This window comes from Sus scrofa, chromosome 4 (genome assembly GCF_000003025.6).
Source record: "Sus scrofa isolate TJ Tabasco breed Duroc chromosome 4, Sscrofa11.1, whole genome shotgun sequence".
Classification (NCBI taxonomy): Eukaryota; Metazoa; Chordata; class Mammalia; order Artiodactyla; family Suidae; genus Sus; species Sus scrofa.
This window is the reverse complement of record NC_010446.5, coordinates 30,275,094-30,287,287: the sequence shown is the minus strand read 5'-3', so window position 1 is coordinate 30,287,287 and position 12,194 is coordinate 30,275,094. Positions and strand designations below refer to the sequence as shown.

The 12,194-nt window shown below is 40.2% G+C and overlaps 1 long non-coding RNA gene across 6 annotated transcripts in view; it reads right to left on the bottom strand.

The window, feature by feature from the left end:
* The window catches only part of LOC106510002, a 126,126-nt gene extending 116,393 nt beyond the window's left edge, over positions 1-9,733 (bottom strand). For 2 of the 6 annotated variants that reach the window (XR_002343170.1, XR_002343168.1), the window contains exons 1-2: positions 9,448-9,728; positions 9,212-9,319 (exon numbers count right to left, since the gene is read on the bottom strand). This is a non-coding gene — a long non-coding RNA (uncharacterized LOC106510002). Of the gene's footprint in view, positions 1-9,211; positions 9,320-9,447 lie in introns of all 6 variants that reach the window. The other 4 variants (XR_002343169.1, XR_002343171.1, XR_002343167.1 and 1 more) reach the window with 4 other exon arrangements.

Genomic DNA, 12,194 nt, shown 5'->3' with positions numbered 1-12,194 from the left:
TCTGAACCCAGAGCTTCTCCCCTGTCTCTGGGGACCTCTAAGCAGCAAAGTACCCTGAAGTCTTGATTACTGCCCAAAGTTCAAGAAGGGGAAAGAAAACACAAGACTGGGGAGGCTGTAAATGGCAGGAAGCTTCTAAGGACAGTGTTTTCCCACCCTCTCTTCACTCTTATTTTGAGTCTTTCTTCTATCAAAATTCTCCTGGGTCCAGACAAATGGGCAGAAATTTTCTGAGCCAATAGCTGCTTGACAGTTATTTTCTCACATGCAAGGAAATAGCCAGAAAACCACCTATCATTTACTGATTTAGATACAAACTGGAAAAAAAAAAAAAAAAAGAGGAGCACAATGCATGTAATCAGCTCTGAAGTATACATGTCAACAAAATAAAGATTATGTAAATTTTTTTTTTGTCTTTTTTCCTTTTCTAGGGCCACTTCCCTAGGCATGTGGAGGTTCCCAGGCTAGAGGTCGAATGGGAGCTGTAGCTGCCAGCCTACACCACAGCCACAGCAATGTCAGATCCAAGCCACGTCTGTGACCTACACCACAGCTCACAGCAACGCCGGATCCTTAACCCACTGAGCAAGGCCAGGGATCGAACCCGCAACCTCATGGTTCCTAGTCAGAACCACTGTGCCACGACGGGAACTCCTATTATGTAAAAATTTTTAAATGTCATTAATCAATAACTTGGCCAAGACAGTGGGTCATCTGCTGTTCTATGGATTTAGGCTGGGCTGATCTAGCAGCTCTCTAGTAAATAAAACAAAAACAACAAAACTCTTTAAAGATTTAAGTCACCATCCTTATCCTGGAATCTATCTGGATTGCTTCAATTATAGATTTTCTGCTCTAGTTTAGAATAATGTCCTGTAATCCAGACCTGGTCGTTCTACAAATGAATAACCAGAGAACATTTACAAGTCCCTTGAATGACACATTCTGCCTGGGAAACAGTTTCCTGCCTTTGCTGCCTCTCTGAAGCCTGGATCTTGGACAGGATGTGCTGTCCTGGCTGAATGGGTACAGGATGAAGAAGACCCTCAATTGCACCTGCACATCCAGATGGTACCCAGAGTTTGTATTTACTTTCAGAAACCAAGGAAAATATTACTCCATTGTATTGAGCCATGGTTCCATTGTGGGAGGTCACCAAAATGAAATGTATTGGCCTACAACAAGCTTTGGTAAGCTTCTGGGAAGAACGTGTCTTTTCTGTCCTGGTTGAGTATGTTTCCAACACACTTCCTTGCTTCAAATGAGGCCATCCATCCATCATTCCTCATGGTTTTAATAACCAAGCCTTCCTTACATTTATCCTGGTACACCAAGCTCTGTCTGAGTTCCTGGGGTAGTTTAAACATTTTATAGTAGATATAAAAGAGAGAAATTATGGCCAGTATGTTAAACTGATTTTTATGCTGTCAACCGCCCTTTGTGAGAGGGCCATGAAGGTCAAGAAGTGACGTAGGTGAGAAATGAGAGCGTTTCTCAGGATTGATTATGCTCCTCTTTAAACTAATAATGAAAGACTTCAGGGTCAATTCAAAAGCAGAAAAACATACTTCAGCCATTAGGAATGTTACTATAATTAGACAATGCAAGTAACTGTGATTGTTTAATTACCATAAATTTTCTTCACCATCTTAGCATGGAGAATTGGTTTCCCTAACTTCATATTTTCACATGACATCTCCTATGCTGTGTCAAAATAAACATTTTCTCATAAGATTGCCATGTATTTCTTATGACACTCATGAATTACAAGCAATTTGAGAGTAAGTGCTAGTTGTCATAGGACGACCTACAACAACATTCAGCAAATGGTGAGCTTTAATTGAATTTTTTTGCTATCTCATTGGTAATTTGGGGGGATATCAAGCCACTCATCCTTCTCTGGCACACATTTAAATCTTTCCCATCTTAAATGCCAGTCATGCCACTTGATTTTCCAAGAATAAAATTTCATTCCTTCAGGCTTGGAAGTTTATCAGTCTTTAAACATGTCTAATTAAAAATGCAAATACACGTGGGCAGAGTGAACCCCAGGTCTCCTGGGAAAGTGAGTCTGCTCTCACCAGGTATTGCTTTTTTTCAGGCCCTTGCTTCCTATTATCTTCTTTATTATCTTAAGGAGGGATGCAGAAGATAGTGTGAATAGTTTATTTTCCCTTGCATGGAGCTTAAAATAGTTGCCATTTGTCTCAGTATATTAATCAAAGAATTTGTTCTAATTTTTCCTGAAATTTTTGACTTGAACCTTTGACACATCTAGGGGTTAAAAACCAAATACTACTTGGCCTTTTTAAAGTCCAGAGTAATTTCACTTAGGCCCAGGATTTCTCATTTGCATAGTTAACTTAAATATTGAGTAATGGAGCCTTTCTCTGAAAGCCTTTACTGTTTGAACTATCATGGTGTTCCTTTTTGGTATTTAGGGAAAAAAAAAACCATTAATTTTCATAAAAGCCAGGAAGACAAAAGATGAGTCAAAGCAGTTATGGTCTCTATCCTCCTATTATGCAGATATTCACTGTTGGAAAGAAAATAGAAAATTTCACAATTTTCAAAAATTTATACTCCAACTGCCTTAATCCACAAGGGAAATGTTAGGATTGCAATAGTGGAGGAGACCTGTTTCTAATTCACAGCCCTCATGTCTGTGGATCCGAAGCCTTTTAAAGTTAAGGGAAATTCATTCCTGGCTCCACACTACATTGTGAAGCCTGAATGTTCTCCACTCCTCTCTGGCTCTTTCAAGAATAATTAGTAGCCTCATCAATTTCCCTGCCCTTGCTCATTTGAGTGAAATGTTTGCATTCTCTTCTGGGCAGAATTTTGGGGCAGTTTCTAATTCTATAGATTTCACAGCAGTGATGCTCCCACGAGAGTCATAAGTGAACGCATGGTAACACAGGCAGCATTGGACAACTGGTAGTGTTTGAATTGGCCTTTCATTTCAGTGATTAACAGGTGTGGTGCAGGAAGCCAGTTTCAGCTCCACTTAATTCAACAGCCTGCTTCTGCATTGCCACTAGGTCTGAGAAACAATAACATCAGACTTCCAGAAGAGTAACCAGCCTTCTATATATTTAGATTATTTCCGAAATGACTTAGCTAGAAAAATCTAACACATAGCAGGTACAATTTCCTAACTCCTTCCTTTACAATTTTATAAGTAGAATAACTTATTTTAAGCCACGTGTCTTAAATAGACAAAAAAAAAACCCTTTTATTACATCAGAACTGTATAGTAAATTTTGATGGTTAATCAACAAAACTAATCCTGAGTCATGAGCCTGAAGCTAAGACATTTTCCTGAATTTCTTTATCTCCAAGTGCCTGCATGTGGGCAATAGTTCCAGGTGGTTCCAATTGCAAATGATGCTCAGAAAGGAGAGTGGAAGGATGTAGTAATAATAATTCCTATCATTATTTGTTTTCAAACAGTCTAAAGGCTGGTTTGAAGGGTTGACAAATGAAGAGTTTTTGATGGGGCAAGGCAGCCCCTTTGTAAGATTTCCCCAAGTTGCCCTGATGTTCCTTCACTCATCTGGATCTGAAGTGTCTACTATATGCTGAGTGTTACAGTTGGCTTTGGGTGAAATACCAAGGAAAAAAACACATTGTTTCTGCCTTTTTGAGAATGAAAGACAGGCCAGTGACACATGAAATAAAGATGAACAGAAATAGCTAAAAGGGTCAGGAAATTCAACATAAAGGGACTGGCACCCTGGAGCTGGGATTGTCAGAAAAGGGTTTTTTACTTCAAGGAAGGGGAAGGAAAAGCATTGAAGACAGTGGCCCCAGAAACAAGGAGAATGAAGGGCGTGCACCAAAGGGAGGCTGAGTCAGCCGCACATGCTGAGAAGGAGGACATCATTCAAGTGGCTCTGGAACCAGTTATTTTTAGGTCAGGAGTAGTGGCATTTGTAGTGAGAGAGAAAGTCTAGTTTCCTAACCAGAGAACTGATGCCGAGAAAACTTGTGTATTTTGTCGCTGCAATCTGGATTAGACTGGATGTTCCGCATCAGTTAAAGCTCCCTTATGAGTGAATGATTTGAGGCAAACATCAAACGTTAATAATAATATGAATAATAACGGAGGAGCTCCAAATCAGCTAACTTCACTTGGTTATTCTGAGATTGATATTAAGCAAAATGGTAGGTTGAAATTAATGAATTCGCTGGCACTCCAAGTTACTTCAAATGTTGAGTCACTGTAGCCATTCTTGTTCCCAAATGATTCACCTTGAGTAATTATAAGGCAAAATCATTACCTGAGATGTGATCAAATCCAGACATCTAAGACAGGAAACCTACAGAGCAGGTTATTGACCTATTCCATTTCTTATCATGACACTTAAAACCCTGGAAAAATAAGGGCTTCTTACTCACAAGTTTATGGAATTCACTAGAACCAAGGATGACCTTGTAATCCCCACCGTCAGTCTTCAGAGAGATCTCACTCACAATAAACTATTTGAAAGCAGACCTGTCATTTTAAGATCTTGACTTAAAGTCATAATTTATGATCAGTACAATATTCATGATACGCATTGTGGTGTGAATTAGGCTTTGACATTCATTGGAGGATATTTTAAAGGCAAAACTTGGCTCTCATTTTAATCATTGGTTTCTTCATTATCTAAAACAGAAGAAAGCATTTATCAAGGCATCAATCAAGCCTTCAGAGATCTCAGAATGTAAAATTACTTAAGGGGACTCAGGGGAGACATCCCAAACTGTCTACCTAAAAAGACTTCAACGCTATTTTTTACTGTGAAGACTAAAGTTATCTGATTAGAGCAGCTTTGCCTTACACTTACTCAAGAACAGATTCATGACCTGCTTTCAAGCTGAGTTTAAATCTTAGAGAGATTCCAAAGTATAAATAAAACATTGTAATCAATACCACTCTTTTACAAGGCCCTGGGAAATAAATTAGAAATTCCATTCGTCTAAAATGAAACATAAATTAACACAATTTTCAAAACATAGTTTATGTGATGTATTTTGGCTGCATCTTCAGTGTTGTTTTCAAAACATAGAAATTAAACTATAGAGAACACTGCATACTTTGGAACCAGTAGGAACACATGCTACAAGTTTTTACATATTGTTTTCATGTTAACTTATTCATTCTACAAATATTTTTTAGCACTTATTATGCATCAAAGGTCATGAGAGATGCTAAGACATAAAAAGAAATGGGAAGAAAAATTATTTTTCCCATTATCCCTCCTGTTATCTAAAGATATTCTTTCCAAGTTTTTAGACTGTTCAGCCCATGATTCTTTTTCCCTCACTACAGACTCTAAAGACTATTTCAGCCAGAATCTAAATTAAGTTTCGCCTAAATGTTAGGAGGGTTAATCTAGGTTGATTATTAGTGGAAAGTTGGAAATAATCAATATGCCTCCTTATTCTTTTAAGACTGGTATTGCAAGGAAGCTGCTTTAGTCATTTTTTCCATCTTCTTTTTTTTTTCTTTTTGTCTTTTTGTCTTTTTGCTATTTCTTTGGGGCACACCCGAGGCATATGGAGGTTCCCAGGCTAGGGGTCGAATCGGAGCTGTAGCCACTGGCCTACACCAGAGCCACAGCAACTCGGGATCCGAGCCGCATCTGCAACCTACACCACAGCTCACGGCAACGCCGGATCCTTAACCCACTGAGCAAGGGCAGGGACCGAACCTGAAACCTCATGGTTCCTAGTCAGATTTGTTAACCACTGCGCCACGACGGGAACTCCTCCATCTTCTTTGAAGGACAAGGGGTCCTAAAATATTTCTAACTCATAAAAAAAGATTGCACCAGATTTTAGGATGTCATAAAGAAACTACAGAGGTAACTAAAGAAAATGAAAGGGCTAAAGGGAAGCCAGTAGCTATCTTGATTGTAGGAGTCAGAAGGAAGAAGACAAAGAGAGAAAATAAATATACACATGCAGCCACCTTGGGTGAAGAAGTGAAGGCATTCATCTTAAGAGTTTGTAATATTCTGTAGAGAAATGATGTGTGTGTGTGTGTGAATTAATCATGTTAGAATCTTTGATAATCACATTTAGTGTGGACAGAAAAGCCAATCCAAATTAAATAGACAAAAGGAAGAGGCCAGTGTTACTATAATTCCTCCATGTGATTAGCAAGGCATGGATTTCTTGTTTCCTGATACATGTGGATATGTTGTAAATATTATGGACAAAATGTGGAAGATGAAAATGAAATATTTACAGTGATCCTGGCTTTGGCTGCCTCTGAGAATTGCAGAGGTGTGATCCCCTTACTACCAATGAAGACAAGTGAGATAGAAGCACAATCTTGGGGGGATAAAGCAAGTATTATGTTTGTCTCTATGATGATAGGTTTGCAGGCAATGAAATATGTGGGCAAAAACATCTGAAAGCTTATAAGTGTAGGTCTGGACAGGAGGAGTAGGAAGGTTGGCTTAGAAAGGTAGATCTGGGAATGCTCTGCAAACGTTGCCTCTGTAGCTGGAAGAGCGTAGGAGTCATCCAGGGAGAGGGGGTTTGGGCGCTGCGTAATCCAGGAGCCAGGCCAGGTTGGAGCTGGTCCCAGACACAGGGGGAGGAAGGCTGGGTGAGACTGCAGAGGGCAAGTTTCTGGAGTTGGAAATTCAAGATTCTGTAACTATACTAATCCTGTCTCTCCATATGCCTAGGGTATTTGCATTTCAGAAGCTTAAAACTAGCAAAAGTAAACAACAACAACAAAACCAAAAACAAAGACAGCCAACTGTCTGCAAGAATAGGGACATGCCCGCAGGGAGGGGAAATCTTACTGTAACTGAGCACAGTGAGTATGGGTGAATGGAATGTCCTACAGATACATTTACTTACTTTCATTTTTCATTGTTTTGTGAAACATACGTACTTAATATCTTATATGCCTTGGTTTTGTGCTATGAACTGAGGATGCAAAGGGGCTGAAACCTTCTCCCTGCCTTCAATAGGATGCCCTCCTAGTGGGGTTAATGGAAGTCCCTGAACAATCACACCAACACATGTGTATTTCATACTGTGATGGATGCAAAACAGGGAAAGATGGAGGATCCTATGAGAACGAAAAACAGGGCTAATTTGCAGGGAGCATTAACCAGAAGTAGGTTTTGGTGGAGAAGGAACAAATACCAGTCAGAGAGGACACTACATGTAGAGGCTTGGAGGGCAGAAGGAGTTTGGAGCATGAGAAATACTGAGACAAGTTTGATGTAGCTGAAGCCCAGTGAACAAGCTGCTCTATTTTTTTGTTTGTTTTGTTTTAGGTCATTTGCTACAATATCTTACTATGCCACTTATACTCTATGCTTGATTCAGGTTTTGTTGACTTGCTTTCATTGAGATTAGAGATTGATATTACAGATTAGCACTTGAGAAGAGAATGCCCTTTTCCATGCAAAGCACCTCACTAATTTTCTGGGTAGCACATATGATGGCTTTGAGGAATTGGTAGTCTGGCTGAGAAACTAAGACTGATGAAGAAATATTAGGCAGAGACCAGAAATATACATAAAGGACTAAACTATGAATCCTAAATTGCAGGATTTCATAATTTGCTGAATCAGTGTAGGCTAGAAAATACAGGGAGGGTTTGAGGAAGAGGACTGAGGTGGGCTTTGAAAGATGGGTAGGATTTGACTTGACAGGGAAGGAGAAAGGCATTACTGGTATGAGAAATGACATGAAGATTAGACTGAAAATGGCACATTTTGAGGTCTGGCAAGATAACCAGGCTCTCGGGAATAAATGATGTCTCTTTAAAGGCTGTGGGAGCTAACATTATCTAGCTGGAGAATTTGGAGACCTGGGATGAGGAGTTTGGATTTTAAGCTGTGTGCAGGTGATTTGCCTTTACATCTAAAAGGTGAGGCTGAGTGAGGCTGCCAAGGTTCCTGACCTAGAGGAACTGGTGATGGGGGACAACTGTCCCTTCCCACACCACGACTAATGAAGGGCCAGCTGTGCCCAAACTCCATTCACTCCAGTGGAAATATTCCACTGCACTAGCAGCCAACAGCTGGTCTCAGCACTGAATAAACACCAATCTGTACATCTTCCTCTCCTTGCAAGGCTAGTAGCTATAATTCTAACACCCAGCACGATATATATATATATATCTTCTTAGGGCTGAACCCATAGCCTGTAGAGGTTCCCAGGCTAGGGGTCGGATAGGAGTTGTAGCTGCTGGTTTATGCCACAACCACAGCAACACAAGATCTGAGTTGCATCTTCGACCTACACCACAGTGCACGGCAATGCCGGATCCTTAACCTACTGCGCAAGGCCAGGGATCGAACCTGTATCCTCGTGGATGCTAGCCAGATTTGTTTCCACTGAGCCATGATGAGACCTCCCATTCAGCCCGATTAAAGCCTTGTGCATCAGACTGGGCAGTTGTATAGTTTAAGTATCTTAAATTTAGCTCCTAGCACAGAATGCCACACATGGTAAATGCCAATAAATGGACAATATGGCCTTTCCCCCTGAAGCCAGCATACCCTAATTTCTCTATTCCACCTTAGATTTTATTTCTACAGTTTAAGTGCTATCACGTTCTTTAGTTTTTGAAACCACTTCTGGCTCTGATACCCACAGCAGTAGACTGTGATGTGCCATCCCCAGCAGCAACAGCATTACCTGGGAACTTACTAAGTAGCACATTCTTGGGCCTCACCCAAGACTGGCTCAACCAGAAACTGCAAGTGGGGCCCAGTGAGCTGCAGGTTAAAGAGCCATCCAGGTGATTCTCAACCATGCTCAAGTGGAAAACGGGATACAACAACAACTCCTTAGACTATCATTACAAGGCTCTTTACAGCCTATTCCCCGCTCACTTCCCCAGCTGTATTCAGCCTTTGCCCTGGCCGACATCCCAACCCTGACACTGAGGACATTGTATCATAGACGAGTCTCCAAACCACACCCAACTCTTTAAATCATCCTTCCTTTTGTGTTATCACCCTTACGATCTTGTCTGACTGCACCATACTCATTTTGCCAACCCCCTACTTTACCTTTCAAGTCCACCATCAACACTCCTTAGCTGTGGCCGTAATTACTCCTTCCTTAGTCCCAAAGCCCTCTGTTTATCCTGCACCATATAGCTGCCAGTGAATCGAATGCTCTGTTTATGTGTCTGCCTAGGTTCAGGACAGGACTTCTGGTGCATTCAACCCTGAATACTTACCCACATGGGAGATTCAGGACGCCGGATTCTAACCCCAGCTCCGTTGACCAGATGGTGCCCTTCTGCACATGGCTTGGCTTTCTGGCTCCCGTTTCCCCACTTCTGCATCTGTAAAATGAAGGGGTGGATTAAATAATACCCAGGGGTTTAACATTAGGACTCTGCATTTCTAAGAAGCAGCCTGGTGATCCTGATGCATTCTGAAGTTTGAGAACCACTGTTTATGGCCTCCTTACCTGTACAAAGGAAAAAGTCTCCAGCTATGTATTTAGGAAAATTTCATTTTCTTTTTCTCTTACCACTTCAAATAACTCAAAGTCCTAAACTGCTGCAAACCAGAATGCATTAGGCTGGCCCAGTTTTCCTCTCTGCCATCAGCTGAGACTGACTTGAGGCACTTTTTCCTACTTTCAAGTCTGCAGAGGCCCAGCCAAGAGGTTGGCTGGAAGGTTCTTAAAGTGATCAGTAACCTAGTAACCCGGAGAAGCAGCTGAAGCAAGTTCTGGGAAGGAAGTGAGAAATTTAAAAAAAAAAAAAAAAAAAAAAAAAAGACACATTTGTTTGATCAAACAAATTAAATTGTTTAACAAATCTATAGTCATATATTCAAATAATCAAATTAGTTCCCAATTAGAGATAAAATGCCATAGCCTCTCCAGCCCCAGTTTCTCAGGAGCCAATTGTTACCGTTTTTAGAGTGGTGAACAACCAGGAATGTGTATATCGGAATATTCTTTTTCTTATCAGCAATGGCTGATTCAGTGGCAAAGACAGGCCACCCACAGTACCTTGAAGTCGCAGTTTGCTACCAGCAATGATTTGGTTAACCTTTGATTAAACATAGGAATTTAAAGCATGAAAAGGTCTGGAACCCGACACAACCCTTTGACACCACGCTGTCTGTCATTAATGATAATCCACCATTAGATGTTCACCTTTGAAAATGGAATTAGATGACTCCAGTCTTCAAGCTCTAACCCTGCAGTACTGTAAACTGAACCCTGCTGTGTTTGGAGACTTCCTGATTTACTGCCTCGCCTTTTAACTGTTTTCAGGCAAATGGGAGTTGGGGGCAGGGTAAAAGAGACCAGGGATCAAGTGAGTACAAACAAGGCATCTCAACTACCATCAAGGGAAACGACTTTCAGCTTCAATAAGTCACCAGGTCAAAAGAGCTTTATTCCCAAGTTGATTTAATCTTCCCTTTTTTCTTTCTTTCTTTTTTTTTTCCTTTTTTTTTAAACTAGGTGTAAGAATTTCCTTGCTGGGACATCATGCAAGAAATATTCAGTATCCCTTTTCACTTCCTTTTAAAAACAGCAGCAATAATGCTAGAGTTCTCTGGAGTCCCTCCCAAGTCTCAAAGTTTCTTTTCCTTTTTTAAGTGCAATCTGTAAATGTGTCTGAAGGCTCCATATCTCATTTCACATGTACTGCAGTGTTCAGAGCAAGGTTCAATATAAGTCTAAAGGCTTGTTGAATGAATAAATGATCAAATCTGACTCCTAGTCCCAGGACTGTGATTTGCACATAAAAGCAAGCTTTAGACAACAATAAAATCACAGACAGTTGACCCAGTCCTCTTCCTGTTAATAGTTGACTTATTCTTCAGTTCACATTTTTTGGCTCTTGAATCCATGGCTTTTCCTCTCCACTCCTACCCCATAGATTTTGGCTAACTGGAGTTCAGCATCTCTCTCAGCTGCAGCTGTGGAACCAGGGGTTTCAAGGTCAAGGCTCCTTCTCCAGTCTCCATCTCATGGAACCCCTCAGGAGGACTGCAAGTCACTGTCCCCTTCCCCCTGAAAGGAGATATTTGGACATCATTTTCCATGTATATCAGTGAGAAGGACTAGAGTAAATTATATTTCCTTTGGATCTCAGATGCAGAGATAGTTTGACATAACTATTTTATTCTCTTCACCAAATGGTAGCACTGCCATATAAAAACCTGCAAACTGTAATAACCTCCATGACATTTCTGTTTCGAGGAAAGGGATGTGACACAACCATGACAGCCACTACATCAGCATTACTTTGGCAATCTGGAGGCTGTTACAGATTAAACTAGCCAACTTCTGTACTGGGACATTTTATTTTAGTTCACAAACACATGTCGCATTTACCATAAAATAGGCACTAACTTATGTGCTTTATAAGTTTTAATTTATTTACTTTTCAAAACAATGTCAGAAATAGATACTATTATTAGCTCTATTTCAAAAGGAGGGAAGGGAGACAAAGAGTTAAGTAACTCAAGCAACAAATGGCAGAGTTGCCATTCAAATCCAGAGAATTCTAGCTACAAGGTCTGTGTTCAGAACCACTTTTCTTGACTCCATCTGGTATTTCTCAAAAAAACTTGTTGGAGATAAATGATTATTTAATTATGTTATTAAATCTCATTGATGATAACAAAATAGGATAATGGTTTTATTAATAATAATAGGTTGATAATAAGAAGAAAAATATGAGATAATTTCTCCTATTATCTGAAAGTATGGTCTGTGTTCTGGTATATATTATAGCATACACAGTTTAGATATTCATTTAAAAAATGAGATAACTGGGTTTTCTGTTTTTTTTTTTTTTTTTTTTACTGTGATATGTAGGTACTATAGATATTCATCTTTGTTTATTTTTATTTTAATTCCATTATTAGAGAATGGAGCTTACTAATATCCAACTAATATCTTCTCATTCTGGGAAGAATGAAGACTTTGGGATTCATATGATTAGTTCTGGCCAATAGGCCCTAAGCAGATATGACTTGTGCCACTTCTTTTCTCTAAACACAAAGGATGGCTGTGAGGTCTCCATGACTCTCTGCTCCTGCTCTGGCAACCAAGGATATGGTGGGTTCAGCTCAGAGAGGGAGCCCAGGCTGTGTCTCTGAGTGACTGTGAAATAGAGACCCCCTCTCCTACCTTCATCCTATCCCAGGTGCCCTGTGTTGGCCTAGTAGCATGTGGAACAGACAACC